Here is a 13,601-nt window from a genome sequence, read left to right as displayed (position 1 = left end):
GCTTACTTCACTTAGTTTGATCATCTCTAGGTCCATCCATGTTGCTGGCAAGTGACATTTATTTTTTTATGGCTGAGTAATACTCCATGGTCTATATGTACCACATCTTCTTTATCTATCCATCTGTCCATGGGCATTTAGGTTGCTTTCGTGTCTTGGCTGCCTACATTTATAACAAAAGGAAATGCTAAATTTCAGTGAGAGGTTAATAAAAATTAAAATGTACATATTTTTCTCCATCCAAGTTCACACACCCCCTGAATTCTCTTCTAGATTAAGAACCTCTGGTTTAAGATATAATTTTGGTTGAAAGTAGTAAAACAAACAAAAATGTCTGTGGTTTATGTGGCACACAGTAATAAATCATCACTTGTTCAGGGCCGAGGAGCTCATTAATTCTGTGGATGGGCCAAGTCCCAGTCCTTTTCTTTGCACACTTTACCTTTTGTAAAACATGGTGCCTTGTGTACAAGAGACAAAGGTGCTTCATGAGCAGCTCTAAAAAAGAAAAAAAAAAAGGTTTGCCTTGTGGAGGCCTGGAGCCGATGTGTCTTTAATTCGTGGAGTGCTAGCTCTCGTCTTTTTGAGAATAAATAAAAGAAGGGCAAAATAAAACCCCAAGTTGGAAGTAATGGAGAGTAATGGTCAACATGATAGTCTGTGTGTAATCCCCACTCATTTCCACTGGTGACATGGATCTGCTTGTGTTTTGGTCAGCCGTGAACTCTGGGTCATCCCTCACACTTTATCTAGCTTTTCTCACCTCTTTAAGGAGACTGTAACTAACAAATTCAGTGTGGAATTGATTATGGGGTCTCTTGCATCCCGTTCCCCAGAAGCAGAAGCCAAGATGGGGATTTCTGCCAGAGCTGTATTGTTGGAGTGCTCTCAAGAGTGAGGGAAGCAGGATAGGGCAGGGGAAAAGTGAGTAAGGATGTGGTCTCAGAAGTGGAGCCTCAGCCTGATCCCAGGAGGGAGCTCTGGAGTATGAATCACCCTGGAGCTTGTCCCGCTAGAGGCCAGCTGTGCCAGCTAGCCAGGGGAGTGGGGCACACACTAGTTTTCTATGCTACATAAAAAATTACACATTTAGTAGTTTAAAACAACACCCATTTATTATTTCACACATTCTATGGGTCATAGAAAGTGTCTGGGCACTTTCTGGGCATGGCCCAGCTAGGTCCCCGTTCAGGCCCTCAGGTGTCAGCCGGGTCGCATCTGAGGTTGGGGTCTTCTTCCAGCCTCATGTGGTTGCAGGCAGAATTCATGTCCTTGCAGCTGTGGAGCCCACGGCCACTTGCTTCTTCAAGGTCAGCAGGAAGAGCATCTCTCCTGCCTCGAGTCTCTTAGCTTGGGGAAAACTGAGCCCTCCTTTAAAGGAGGCCCACCCAGATCATCTCCTTTTTGATTAACTCATATTCAACTGATTTGAGACCTTCTTTACATCTGCAAAATTCCTTCACCATTGCCATAGAATGTAGCATCATCATGGGAATGACCTGTGTCCTGTTTACCATCCTTCCCACACTGGAGGGGAGGGGCATGGGTCATTGGGGGTCATCTTAGAATTCTGCCTATCACAGGGCATCACCTGGCAGGCATCTCTGGAGGAGATGGCTCCCATCAGCCAACAGCAGTCCTCCTGAGAAGGTTGCAGGTGTGAACCATTAGTAGCCAATGCCTGTAGCAGCTGCAGGAGGGGGTGTACCAGCTGTTAAAGGGCATCTGGGCAGGGCACTAACAGCAGAGCTTGAGATAGGGATTTGCTTGCCCAGAATTTATTGCAGGGGTGCTCTCAGGAGAGGGATATGAGGGGGGCAGGATGGGGCTGGGGAAGGACCTGAGCAATTATGAGGTCTCAGCTGGAGACCAGCCTCAGCCTGATCCCACGGGGAGTTCTGAAGCATGAAGTGCACCACAGAGTTGTCCCACTTTGAGGCAAGGAGTACTTCCTTTTGTACCCCCATGCCAGTCAGTCATTGCCAGTGAGGAGGGGAGGGGGCATAAAACCTCTTGAGTGAGGTGGCTCTCATTTAACCAAGGACGCTTCTCTGTGAGAAGCAGTCGTGAGCTGATGGCAACCAACATGCAGCTGTGGGGGGGTGGGGGCACTAGCCCCACAAAGGTCCCCTCCTCCTCCCTTTCCATCCTGTTGGTCCTTCTGATCCCCTCTGGGCTTCTTATCCTAAAGCTGGCTTTAAAAATTGAGGACAGTCCCCACTACCCACAGAATGATGCACCTTCACCTGGTTTCTGAGGTCCTGCCACCTGGTTCCAGCCTACTTTCCCTCCCAGTCTACAGCCCCTCTCTGCCCCTTCCCGTGTGATCTTACCTTACAGACCTTTGTCAAGTGGTGATGGTGATGATGGTGGTGATAGTGGTAGTGATGGTGGTGGTGATAGTGATGATGAAGTTGGTGGTGATGATGCAGCAGATGCAGCTATCCTTCACTGAGTACCAGGAGCTCTCCATGGTGCTTGACATCTGTGATCTCTAAACTTCATGACAGCCATGTGAGGTTGACTCTGAGATTAAGTGAAGTGAGCAGTGTCACACAGTTTGTAAGAGATGGAGCTGGGACTCCCTCAGACCCAGGACCGTCAGTGTCGAAGTCCTTGCTCTCCACCTTGTCTGTTGCTTCCGTTCCTCAGACACGCAGTTGTCTGTTAGACATCATCTCCACCAACTGACCCCCGTTCCCCCATCAGCCTGCTGAATGTCTCCTTTTTCTTCCAAGGTCACCTCCTCTGGAAGGACTCTTAATGCTCCCACTCCTGCCCCTCTCTGGGTCAGAGATGATTCCCTCTCATCAGGTTCCCACACTTCTTGTCCACGCACCTTCTTCTCTGCATCTTGGCTTTTTGCTCGCATGGTCCTGCCTGCCTCTTCTCTGCTTCCGTATGCCTCACATGGTCCTGGTGCAGGCACATGGCAACCAAGTGTTGGCTGCAGGCAACCTCGTTGATGTTCCCCTAGAGGGTCAACCGCAATGTCAGTGCACTCACCCTTCCACTCCTGCTTACACACCTGTCATCCCCCGCCCTGACCTGAGTGTCCTGTCCTGTCCTCTGCACACCAGCCTTTCAGACACGAGCATGCACAGTGTCGTCCAGAGACCCGGGGAGCTCCAGGCAGAGCTGAGATCTGGTTCCTGTAGCTGCATTTACCACTGTGAGGCAGACCCACATTCCCTCACTCCCCACACGGCTAACAGTGTAGTGACAGCTTTCCAGGCAGGGGTTGAAGAGGGGAAACATTCTCATAATAAACCTATTATTTTATGCTAAGATGTATCTCCACTTCAGAAACATTGAATGGGAGGCTGAGGGAAGAAGGCCTTAGATTCAGGGAAAGACAGCAATAGAAGACAGAAAATAATTAAATGCCAAACTGTGTCATAAGGAGCCTGGGAGGCTGTGGCTGGAGGGCTGGGTCCTCACTAAAAGTCCCATAGAAGAGGCAGCCTTGAGCTGGACTGTGAAGGGTGGATCATGTTCCATGGGGATAAGGGCACAGCAGATGTGGGGTCAGCAGAGCAGAGGTACAGGTGGGAGCAGCAGTCGGGCCTGAGCAGATGCACTTAGCACAGTTGTGCCCCCTTCCTGGAAAGCTTGCTTTATCAGGTCAAGGTGCAGAGAGAGGAGATTCCAGGGTTTTCAACTGCTTTCTAAGCCAAGTCAGTCCTCCTTCCCCCTCCCTACTTCTCCTTCACTGTTGGCTCCCGGGGTCCCAGAGGATTTCTGTCCTAAAGTGAGGATTGAGGCTGACATGCCAGCTGGATAAAGGACTTGTGGCTGAGACAATGTGGCGAAGGGTGGCAGAGCAGGAAAGCCTGCCTGGGCTGGCTTGGGCCATATTTCTTTTGTTGGTTACACTGGGAGCATTTTCTTCTGTGTTAGTTTCATATTCACCTACAAATATTTTTATCAGAGCCACCTTGGAGGTTTGAGGATGTGAGACAGGAAGAGAGAATTAAGACAGGAAGGGAGGAGCGTTAGATTGGAAGATGAAATTCTGTTTCCCCTGGAGGACACATAGGCTGAATAATCTCCATGGTGGGCCAGTTCCATCTGGTGTCATGTAGCTGTCAAATGATGCATGTCATTATCTGTGATGTAATTAACATGTCTCTTTGCAAGGAACATTTTACAAGGTTGTGGCATGCTCTTAGAAGATTGTTTCCAAATTGTCAAAAGTTCTAATCTCACATTTGTGTGTTTTTGGAACGGATGCAGGGAAAACGAAAAAACAAAAGCCACAAAACATACACACATATAAATTGACTAAATAAGCAGTCGCCATCTATGCACACAAACTCTCAAATATAAAAACAAACCATTTTTCCAAGGATCCAGGGAGATGTTGTTTTATATTTGAAGAGGAAAAAGCTTCAATAGGGTTGTGTGATTTTCATAGATAAATAGAATTATTTATGCAGATATGTTAATTGAAGTGTAATTAATGCTTTCATGCCCTTCCTGGACAGTGATGCTTGCTGGGGGATCATACATTTCAGACTAATAATGATATCCATTTCCATAATATGATATTACATATGAAGTAGTATGTAGTCATAATTAAAATCTCTAATCTCACTGAGAAACTTACTGAATTTTCTCCCTTGGTTTTAATTTAAATTTTCATTTGTTTGTTTATTTTTTTAATTTATAGGACTCTAAATGAAACCACTCTTGGCCTCAGCTTGTTCTCTAGTGAAATGGGAAATAGGTCCTTGCTACATGCACAGCTCATAAAAAGGATTCATTTTGCAATAGGGCAGTTTTCACAGATTTTCATATCAAAGTTGCCACTTAAAAAATTTTGGTAAAAATAATAATAGCCACTATTTATTGCCCACCTTTACTACACTTGGCATTGTGCTGGGTGTTTCATATAATTGTAGAGACCATTTATTATATCATCTTGAATATGTCATATCTTTCACTGTGGCCTTTTCTGAATTTAATTTCTGAATTTTCTATCCATTTTACTCTCCATGCTTCAATCTGCATATTTTCTATTGACTTGCTTTCTGGATCAATGGTCTTCTCTCTTGCTGTGTCCAGTCTCCAGCTAACTACATCTCTTGTCATCTCAGCACCTTGGCCACAGCCTTCTTCTTAGTTTCTGAGTCTCGTAACCCTATGCTGCTGTGGAATCCACCAATGCCCCAAGAATAAATGTGGTGTCAAAAATCAGACTTGCCTCAAGGTGCTTACCTTCTCTTTGGAATCTTGACCCTCAAGTCCTGGCTGCCTTAGTAGCTCTGAGCTTTAAGTTTGTCTTTAGGGACTCATGAGACTTCCAGGAACTCAGCTCAGAAACTCAAGAATTCAAGCTTTTAGCCACCAGTTCATGTTCCTACAGGTTCTCAGCCTCTTGTTACAGGCTGCTTAGAGACCTGTAAACAGATCAAGGGAAGAGTTCCCTAGATAGTTCCCTGATACTGTTAGACAGGTGTGTGTGTGTGTGTGTGTGTGTGTGTGTGTGTGTGTGTGTTTTCCAGCTTTCCCAGTTGTTCTCAGTGAAATGATAGATCTTCAGCAAGTCCCCCTATTATTACCAGAAATACAAAATTCTCAGTTTGCTTTTAGAAAAATCTTCAAGCTTATGGGAATTCTAAGCTCTCCTCTAACACTTTAACTGCCATTCTAATTGTTATGGTTGTTGAGATAAAGGAAAAGGCATTCCACTTTGAAGACTTCTCATTTCTAGGGCTGCCTGCAAGGTAATCATAGGCAATAGAGCTGGGTGTAGAGAGCAGAGGAATTGTGAGAAAGGATACAGGAGGGAGGGGACAAAAAGATCACGTGTTTGAAAATAGAAAAATACTGAGGCATCTTTTAAAAGCCCTTAGAGGGTTTTTTCCCAAACCGATTATCTGGCTTAATGCTAGCGGCTTATTTGCTGGCCTTCTGTGTTGTTTGCAAATATAAAGTAAGGTCATCCTTTCCTGTTTTCATTTAGTTTACCTCTGTAGCTACTAGTTAGCTAAGGAGGATAAAAACCCTTCATTTCTTGGAGAAAAGCAGCATGAGGTCAATTTCTAATTCACGTGGCTGGTCGAGGGGTGTGCGGTGCTCAGGTCCTGCTTACATGGGGCTTGGAATTGAGTCCACCAGATAGTGAGGCATATCTTCCCTTGGCCAGGTGGGTGGGGGTCTGTGATTTGAGGCTTATACTCACCAGGGAAAATTCCCTGCTTCCACAAGTAAAGGAGACAGAAGACTTTGGGGCTTCTGACCCTCACAACGGCCTAGACGTCCTAGGATAACAGGGCAGAGTGACCCCTCCTCTGGTGGAACCCTTGAGTGGGTGGCCCCTGCCTGTCATGAGCCTCCCCTGCTGGGTGTTCTGTCTGAGTTACTTCGATTTCACAAGCAAGTGAATGAATGAGAAGGAAGAGCCGGGACTCCCCGTGAAGGAATGGGGGTACTAAACCGCGTTTCCCTAAGGGTCTCTCTCCCTCTTGTCATCAGACCCTCCCAGGCCCTGCAGTCTCCCTTGGGGCCCCAGCAGAACAGCTCTGCGTATGAGGTGCACTGAGGGAGGAGAGTAGTGTGGTTTGAAGGAGGGCAAAACTTGTCCCTGGAGGACGAGTGGATGAGCTCAAAGTGTAGACAGAGGGTCTATGGTAGGTCTGGATGAGCCAGTGCTGGGGAGGCTGACCCTGGACGCTGGGGCAGAGGAGCAGTTTTGTGGAAGAGAAAAGGTAGCATGGGGCTTTAGGCCCAAATCAGTGTATTCTGGGAGATTGCTTGTGGAGTTGGCATTTGGAGATTGGAAGAGAATTTCTTTGTTGTAACAAACCTTAGTATGTTCACACCTAAACAACTTGCACACTTGTTTCCTCTCCTGGTTCCCCGTGGTGATGAGGGGCTGCCAGGTCCAGTCACTCACCTGAGCTGAACACTGGGGTACCTTCCATGATTCTCTTTCTCTCATCCCCCACCTCCAGTCACCAAGCCGCAGCATCTCTTCTTCCTGAGTCAGCCTCACCTCCCTCCCGTTCCCCATCCCCCTTCTGTGTCCTGGCCCAGGTTCTCTCCATCTTTCCTATGAACCCCTGTGTTAGACTGCTCACCCCCAGACCTCCCCCCATCAATCCACTTCCATGCTACAGCTAGAGGGATCTTTCTACAACACAGCCTTCCTACCTCCAATCTCACCCCCATCCATCCGAGAAACCAGAGGGATTTTTCTGTAACACAGTCTCTTGCATTACCTTACCCCCCTCCCAGCTCTCCCTAGATTTTAGGTTGAAATCAACACACCCTTTAAGTCCCCGTGAAATCTTGTCTCTGCTTCAGCCTCCTCTCCCCTCCCACCCGCCAGCTAACCTGACTGTCCCACCTTTGGGTAGCACGTGTAATACACTGGACACCTATGCCCTCTCCCCGCTGCTGTGTGTACTGGCCATGCCTGCTCCCTGGCTAATGTCCTTCTGTCATCTGACTGAGCCCAGGGACTTCCCTTTCTCTGGGAAGCCCGCCAACCTGCAGTCTGAATCAGGTGCTCTTGTTTGTGTTCCCAAAGCCGCCTCTCTTCTAGTACATGTTGCACTAGGTTGTCACTGCCTGCCTGTTTCCTCCAAGGTCTTTCATCTCCATCTCCCTGGGGCCCAGCACATTGTCTGGCATAAAGTAAGCACCCAATAAATTTCAAATTGCGCATATGTCAAGTTCCCTGTAAAATCTCAGCCGCCAATCTGAGGGTTCTTCTCTGTGCAGCCTCTTTCGTTTTCTAGAACAGGAGGGTACAGTAGATTTTTAGCAGGAAAAGGTGGATTGTCGGCTGTTGGTCTATCATAAGTAAGTGTGTTCAGCTTGGGAAGCTTCTGTTTGTAGTGGTGAATATTTTTAAGCAGTAAAATGTCAGCAACTAGAGTCTCTGCCCAAACCCCTAAGCCTCCTTCTCCATCCTGAGGGGGTCCCTTCATTTCATTGCAGTTCTGGGCTGATAGAGGCCACACTTCCAACAATGCAAAAGAAACCACGAAATGTTGCTGCCACTTTTCCTTTGCAGCTCAGATAAAAGAAAGCAAACACAGTGTGGGGAGAAGGGGCTGTCCTTTTGGGGGTACTGACTTGTTTCTTTTTTTTTTTTTTAACTGACTTTAAAAGAAATTATTCATTTATTTGTGGCTGTGTTGGGTCTTCGTTGCTGCACGTGGGCTTTCTCTAGTTGCAGCAAGTGGGCTTCTCATTACGGTGGCTTCTCTTGTTGCGGAGCATGGGCTCTAGGTGCACAGGCTTCAGTAGTTGTGGCATGTGGGCTCAGTAGTTGTGGCTCACAGGCTCTAGAGCACAGGCTCAGTAGTCAGGGCATACAGGCTTAGTTGCTCCACAGCATGTGGGATCTTCCTGGACCAGGGCTTGAACCCGTGTCTCCTGCATTGGCAGGCGGATTCTTTTTTTTTTTTTTTAATTTTTCGAAGTTTTCAGAAGGCACATTTTAATTTTAAATATACAAACCCATATTGCTCTGTCTTTTTCTATAAAATAAAATTAGTTATTGATAGAAAAGCTTTTAAATTGTCTTAGTCAAACTCAAGTAAAAGAATTTAAAAAATAAAACATTAACTGAAAAGAGTTTCACCAGAATATTGAACTCTCCTTGATAGTCACAGAAATCAACACAATGTCCATTAGTGCAGAATAAAAGACAGAACAATTCATTGTAAAAAAAAAAAAAAAAAAAAAGCATCTTGGGGCTTCCCTGGTGGCGCAGTGGTTGAGAATCTGCTTGCTAATGCAGGGGACACGGGTTCCAGCCCTGGTCTGGGAAGATCCCACATGCCGCGGAGCAACTAGGCCCGTGAGCCACAACTACTGAGCCTGCGTGTCTGGAGCCTGTGCTCCGCAACAAGAGAGGCCGCGATAGTGAGAGGCCCGTGCACTGCGATGAAGAGAGGCCCCCTCTTGCCACAACTAGAGGAAGCCCTCTCACAGAAACGAAGACCCAACACGGCCAAAAATAAATTTTTTTTAAAAAAAAGCACCTTGCCTTAATGGAACATTAAAATTGTGATTTAAACCCACAAAATTCAGGAAATTCAGAATTAGAACTCCCAAGGTAACCTTAACTGTGACCTCTTGTGCATGTATGCTGTTTAGAAATTTGAGATTTTTTTTGCCTTCCTGATCACATAGCACTATGAAGAACAATTTTGAAGGGGGAAAAAAAAAGGTACTTTTCCTTAGAACCACTGTATATGTTTAAAATTTTATACCCACTTAGAAAATCAAACGATCAATCTTATACTACCATATGAGCTAATTATGGAATAAGAAGGAATTTTAAAAATATACTATAGAAAGCTGTATAAGCTACAACATAATGCACATCTACTTGAAACACGATTTGAACTTTCTTTTTGATACAGCCATAAGTGCCTACCATACAAAAACATATTCACATTGCAGGAAGACAGAGGGGAACACTATTAAAATTGAATAGCATGTAAGGAAGAAGGGTCAGGGAAACAATTGAGCAGAGAGTCAGAAGTAACATCCTTCATATTTTTAAATCTACACTTTCCTGGGAAGATACTTTATCTCTTCAACTATGGGTTCTTCAATTTTAAAATGGGAGGATTGAGTTAAGTAACATCATAGTTTCTTCTAACTTCATAACTGTATGATTCAGTGACTTCATATAAATTAATATTCTAGAGGAGACTTATAAATTTGACAATGTATTAAACCTTAAGTAATTTGTATCAGAGCTTAGTGAGATATGCCAAGAAAGAAAATGATGTTGATAAACCACTGGGCCTCTCTTAGATATGACCAGCCTATCTCATTGATCCTGCCCTATCTTTTGGATCTTTTAGTAAAAAAATGTTAGCTCATCCATCCATCCATATGTTAGTTCAGTCTTTGTTCCCAGGGTTATTGGAAGATATCTTCCAGTAAATTAAAAAACATCATCGGGGGCTCCTCTGGTGGCGCAGTGGTTAAGAATCCGCCTGCCAATGCAGGGGACATGGGTTCGAGCCGTGGTCCGGGAAGATCCCACATGCTGCAGAGCACCTAAGCCCGTGAGCCACAACTACTGAGCCTGCACTCTAGAACCCGCGAGCCACAGCTACTGAGCCCGCGTGCCTAGAATCCGTGCTCTGCAACAAGAGAAGCCACTGCAATGAGAAGCCCGCGCACCGCAACGAAGGGTAGCCCCTGCTCACTGCAACTAGAGAAAGGCCGCGCACAGCAACAAAGACCCAACGCAGCCAAAAGTAAATTAATTAATTAATTAACTAAAAAAAAAAATCATCAGGTCTCCTCAGATATGTTTCTCAATATTATGAATGTGAGATCAAGAAGGACTACAGGGAAAGGTAGTAGCCTACGAAGGCCATAATAATGTCACCACGGTATATAGCTCTTCAAACAAAGTCACCATGGCCCATTTCTTTAAATAAGGAAATATATTTATTGGAAAGACAACTGAAAAAAAAAGCATATACTTACAGTTATATAAACTGTGGCATAACAGATACTATCACAGCCCCTTTGCTCTCCCAGCAGCCAGCACTTGCATCTCTGTCAGATGGCTGCCCCCAGGCTACCAAAACCTGTTTTATCTATATGCACAGAGAATATGCATATCCCGGAAGTATCTTGGAATTTACAGACCCCATGGTGGCTGTTAACCAGTGTCTATAAATACCACTGCTCCCTTGTTTCCTATGCTGCAACCTCCACTGTCTTCACAGCTTCCCTGCAAGGCTGAGGCAATGTTATCTACCCTTCAAAGGATTTACTTGAAATCACATCTAGTCCTAATATGCTGCTGGGTTGACTATGGGATTCCTGGAATAAAAAAAGGCCCAGTTTTTCATAATGTGTTTATTCCAGAATTGCCTTGGAAGAATATTGAGGACGGCAATCAAAAGGTTAAAAGAAATGGAGATGTGAGAAAAGTCCTATTATATACACGTGGTGAAACTCTTACTGGGCAACCAGCTGAAGTGTGAGTGGCATCCTGCTGACCCTATTCTGCCATGAGCCCTGTAGTCCTGCACTATCTGGCCACCAGGGCAGGCGGATTCTTAACCACTGTGCCACCAGGGAAGCCCTACTGGCTTGTTTCTAACTGCTGTGTCCTCCCCTGCCTCCACCCATGGCTCAGTGTGGGGTAGGCCCCTTCTGCCCAGAGCTACTGGGACACGTCATAAGAAGGTGTTTCTCAAACATCTTAGTTAAAACCGGTTCATGCAGTCAGTGTCAGTGCACAGTGTCTGTACCGCTAGGTGTCACAATTCATTACTCACCCCAAATAGCTGTGCCCTGACTAAGACACAGAATGACTGCACATTTAGAAACAGCCCTCCCTTCAAGTCCCTATTTCTTTAGTTATTTGTCATTTACTCACATTCTTCCTTGTATGAGGAACATTTCCTTCCCTTGCCCTGTATCTTCCTAAGTAGATAGGTGATATTTCAGGGTGATGTCAGAACCTAAAGCAATTGGGATGATTTTTAAACGTATTTCATGGGCTTCAAGGAAAGCAGTTTCACTTCTGGTTCTAAGAATGAGACCGGTTCCACCACTTACTGGTTTGGGGACGGAGCACAGTTTATTTGTGTTCATCTGTACAATGGGAGCAACAATCTACCATCTTGGATGTGGTGCAGATTAAGTGAAAGGATGTCCGGGAGGAGGTTGACCCAGTCTCTGGAATACATGTGGTAGCCAGGAAATGTTCCGTGGCTTCTGCCTCCCCACCCCCACCCATCTTCAGTTCCTCCCGCAAGAGTAACAGCGTGTAATAACTGACTTATTTCGGCATGAAGGATTTAAATGCAAAATCTTAAGGCAGTCACCCTTAAAGAAACACTGAAGCGTTTACCTGTGAAAACATTAAGATTGCACCCCTTCACTGTTCTCTGTGCCCAGGCAGTCTTTACATTCTGTTTAGGAGAGTCGGTCGGTAGGCGGAGGGGATCTGGATCCCAGGTGTGTGCTTTGCTCACAGAAAGGACAGGAGCATTAAAGATCTGCTCCTAAAATCTGAAGTTCTAGAGAATTTTGTGGAAGTAGCTTATCCAAAGGCTCCCCCGCCACTCCCTCAAAAGGTCCTGTGTTTTATTTACGTAAATGATTGAATCTATTCCCAGCTGAATGCTTTCCTGAGCATGTCATTCAGGCTCCCATCTCAGAGTCATCTGTCCCCCACAGCCCACATTCAGCAGCTCTGTCTGCCTCCCTGCCCCGGTCCGGGCACCATCTCCTTTCCTGGGCTGCTGCAGGAGATTTTCTGTGTCTCTGAGCATGTTCCACTCCATGTACATGCCCCAGTGATCTCCAAGGAAACACAGGGTCCTGTGCCCTGGTAGACCTGGGGCCACCCTACTCTTTGTGGGAGGCAGTTGCAGTAAAAACAAACAATAAACAAAAGAGACTAAACCCCCCCTTAACTGTGTAACCTGGTGTCCCCCCAGCTTGTTTGATCACAGACCCTTTCATTAACCTCCCCCTGGTGAACTGGTACATGCTGAGTGAGGAAGGCAAAGTGCAGCTTGCTGTAAGCGACCAGTTCCCCACATGTGCTTAGACTGGACGGATAACCCAGAACTGACAGGTGTGTCTGTCTCTGGAGGGGGCGCTGGGTATCCAGGGGGTGGGGTAAGAGCCAGCTCCTCACTGTGTGTCTCTTGGGAACTTTAAAACTTTCTACTGTTTTGAACACGGCACTAGTCTGCTCCCAACTCCACCAGACTTTATGTGGAGTGTAGTGTGAAGTCCTTGGATCTGCTCACGGCCTTGGGGTTGGTTGGCCTCTGCCTGCCCACCTAGCGCCTCCCACTCCTGCCTCCCTACCAGCTCCCGTCATCTCTCCCTGACAGATGCAGGCAGTGGGGCTGCAGGCAGTGGCTCATAGGTGCTACTTCTGAGATTTACCCTGCTCCCCTTGGAAGCCCACCTTCCATAGAGCATGCTGGCCTGGGATGCGGGGATACTGATGCTTTATTCCTGCCTCAAACTCTAACTTTTGAGCCCCGGGGGGGCGGCCAGAGTACCCAGGAGGCAGTGAGACCTGGGCCAGAAAGGTCAATAACTCCAGGATTGAGCAGATGTGACTCAGAATCCTTATCAGCCTGTGGCCTGGGGAACTTGTGCCTTCATCTTCCTTTTATTATACAATGGAGGGGAATAAGCTCAGATGCAGGGTTTGGACGTGTGGCTCGTCTCTGTAGAACAGCGGTCCCCAACCTTTTTGGCACCAGGGACTGGTTTCATGGAAGACAGTTTATCCACAGATGGGGGTGATGCGGGGGGATGGTTCAGGGGGTAATGTGAGCAATGGGGGGGGTGGCAGATGAAGCTCCGCCCACTGCTCACCTCCTGCTGGGTGGCCAGGTCCTAACAGACTGCGGATCGATATCAGTCCACGGCCCAGGGGTTGGGGACCCCTGCTCTAGAAAACCTAGTGCAGTGCCTGGCCTCTTGTAGGTGTTCATTGTGACTATGGACCTATCACTCCCTTGGCGCTTAAAGTCCTGGGCTCCAAAGGAAAGAACACAGGCCAGAAGCCGGACTTCATCCCTGACTCCATTGATGCCCAGCTCTGGGAAGATGCCAGGCCCCAGTGTCTT

At 46.6% G+C, this 13,601-nt stretch overlaps 1 protein-coding gene across 1 annotated transcript in view; it reads left to right on the top strand.

Moving 5' to 3' along the window:
• Positions 1–13,601, top strand: part of ITGA9 (integrin subunit alpha 9) — a 356,752-nt gene that overhangs the window by 159,988 nt on the left and 183,163 nt on the right. The gene's annotated exons all lie outside the window — the stretch shown is intronic.

The sequence above is a fragment of the Kogia breviceps genome, chromosome 10 (assembly GCF_026419965.1).
Source record: "Kogia breviceps isolate mKogBre1 chromosome 10, mKogBre1 haplotype 1, whole genome shotgun sequence".
NCBI lineage: Eukaryota > Metazoa > Chordata > Mammalia > Artiodactyla > Physeteridae > Kogia > Kogia breviceps.
The sequence above is the reverse complement of the archived record's forward strand: the minus strand, read 5'-3'. Positions and strand labels throughout refer to the sequence as shown.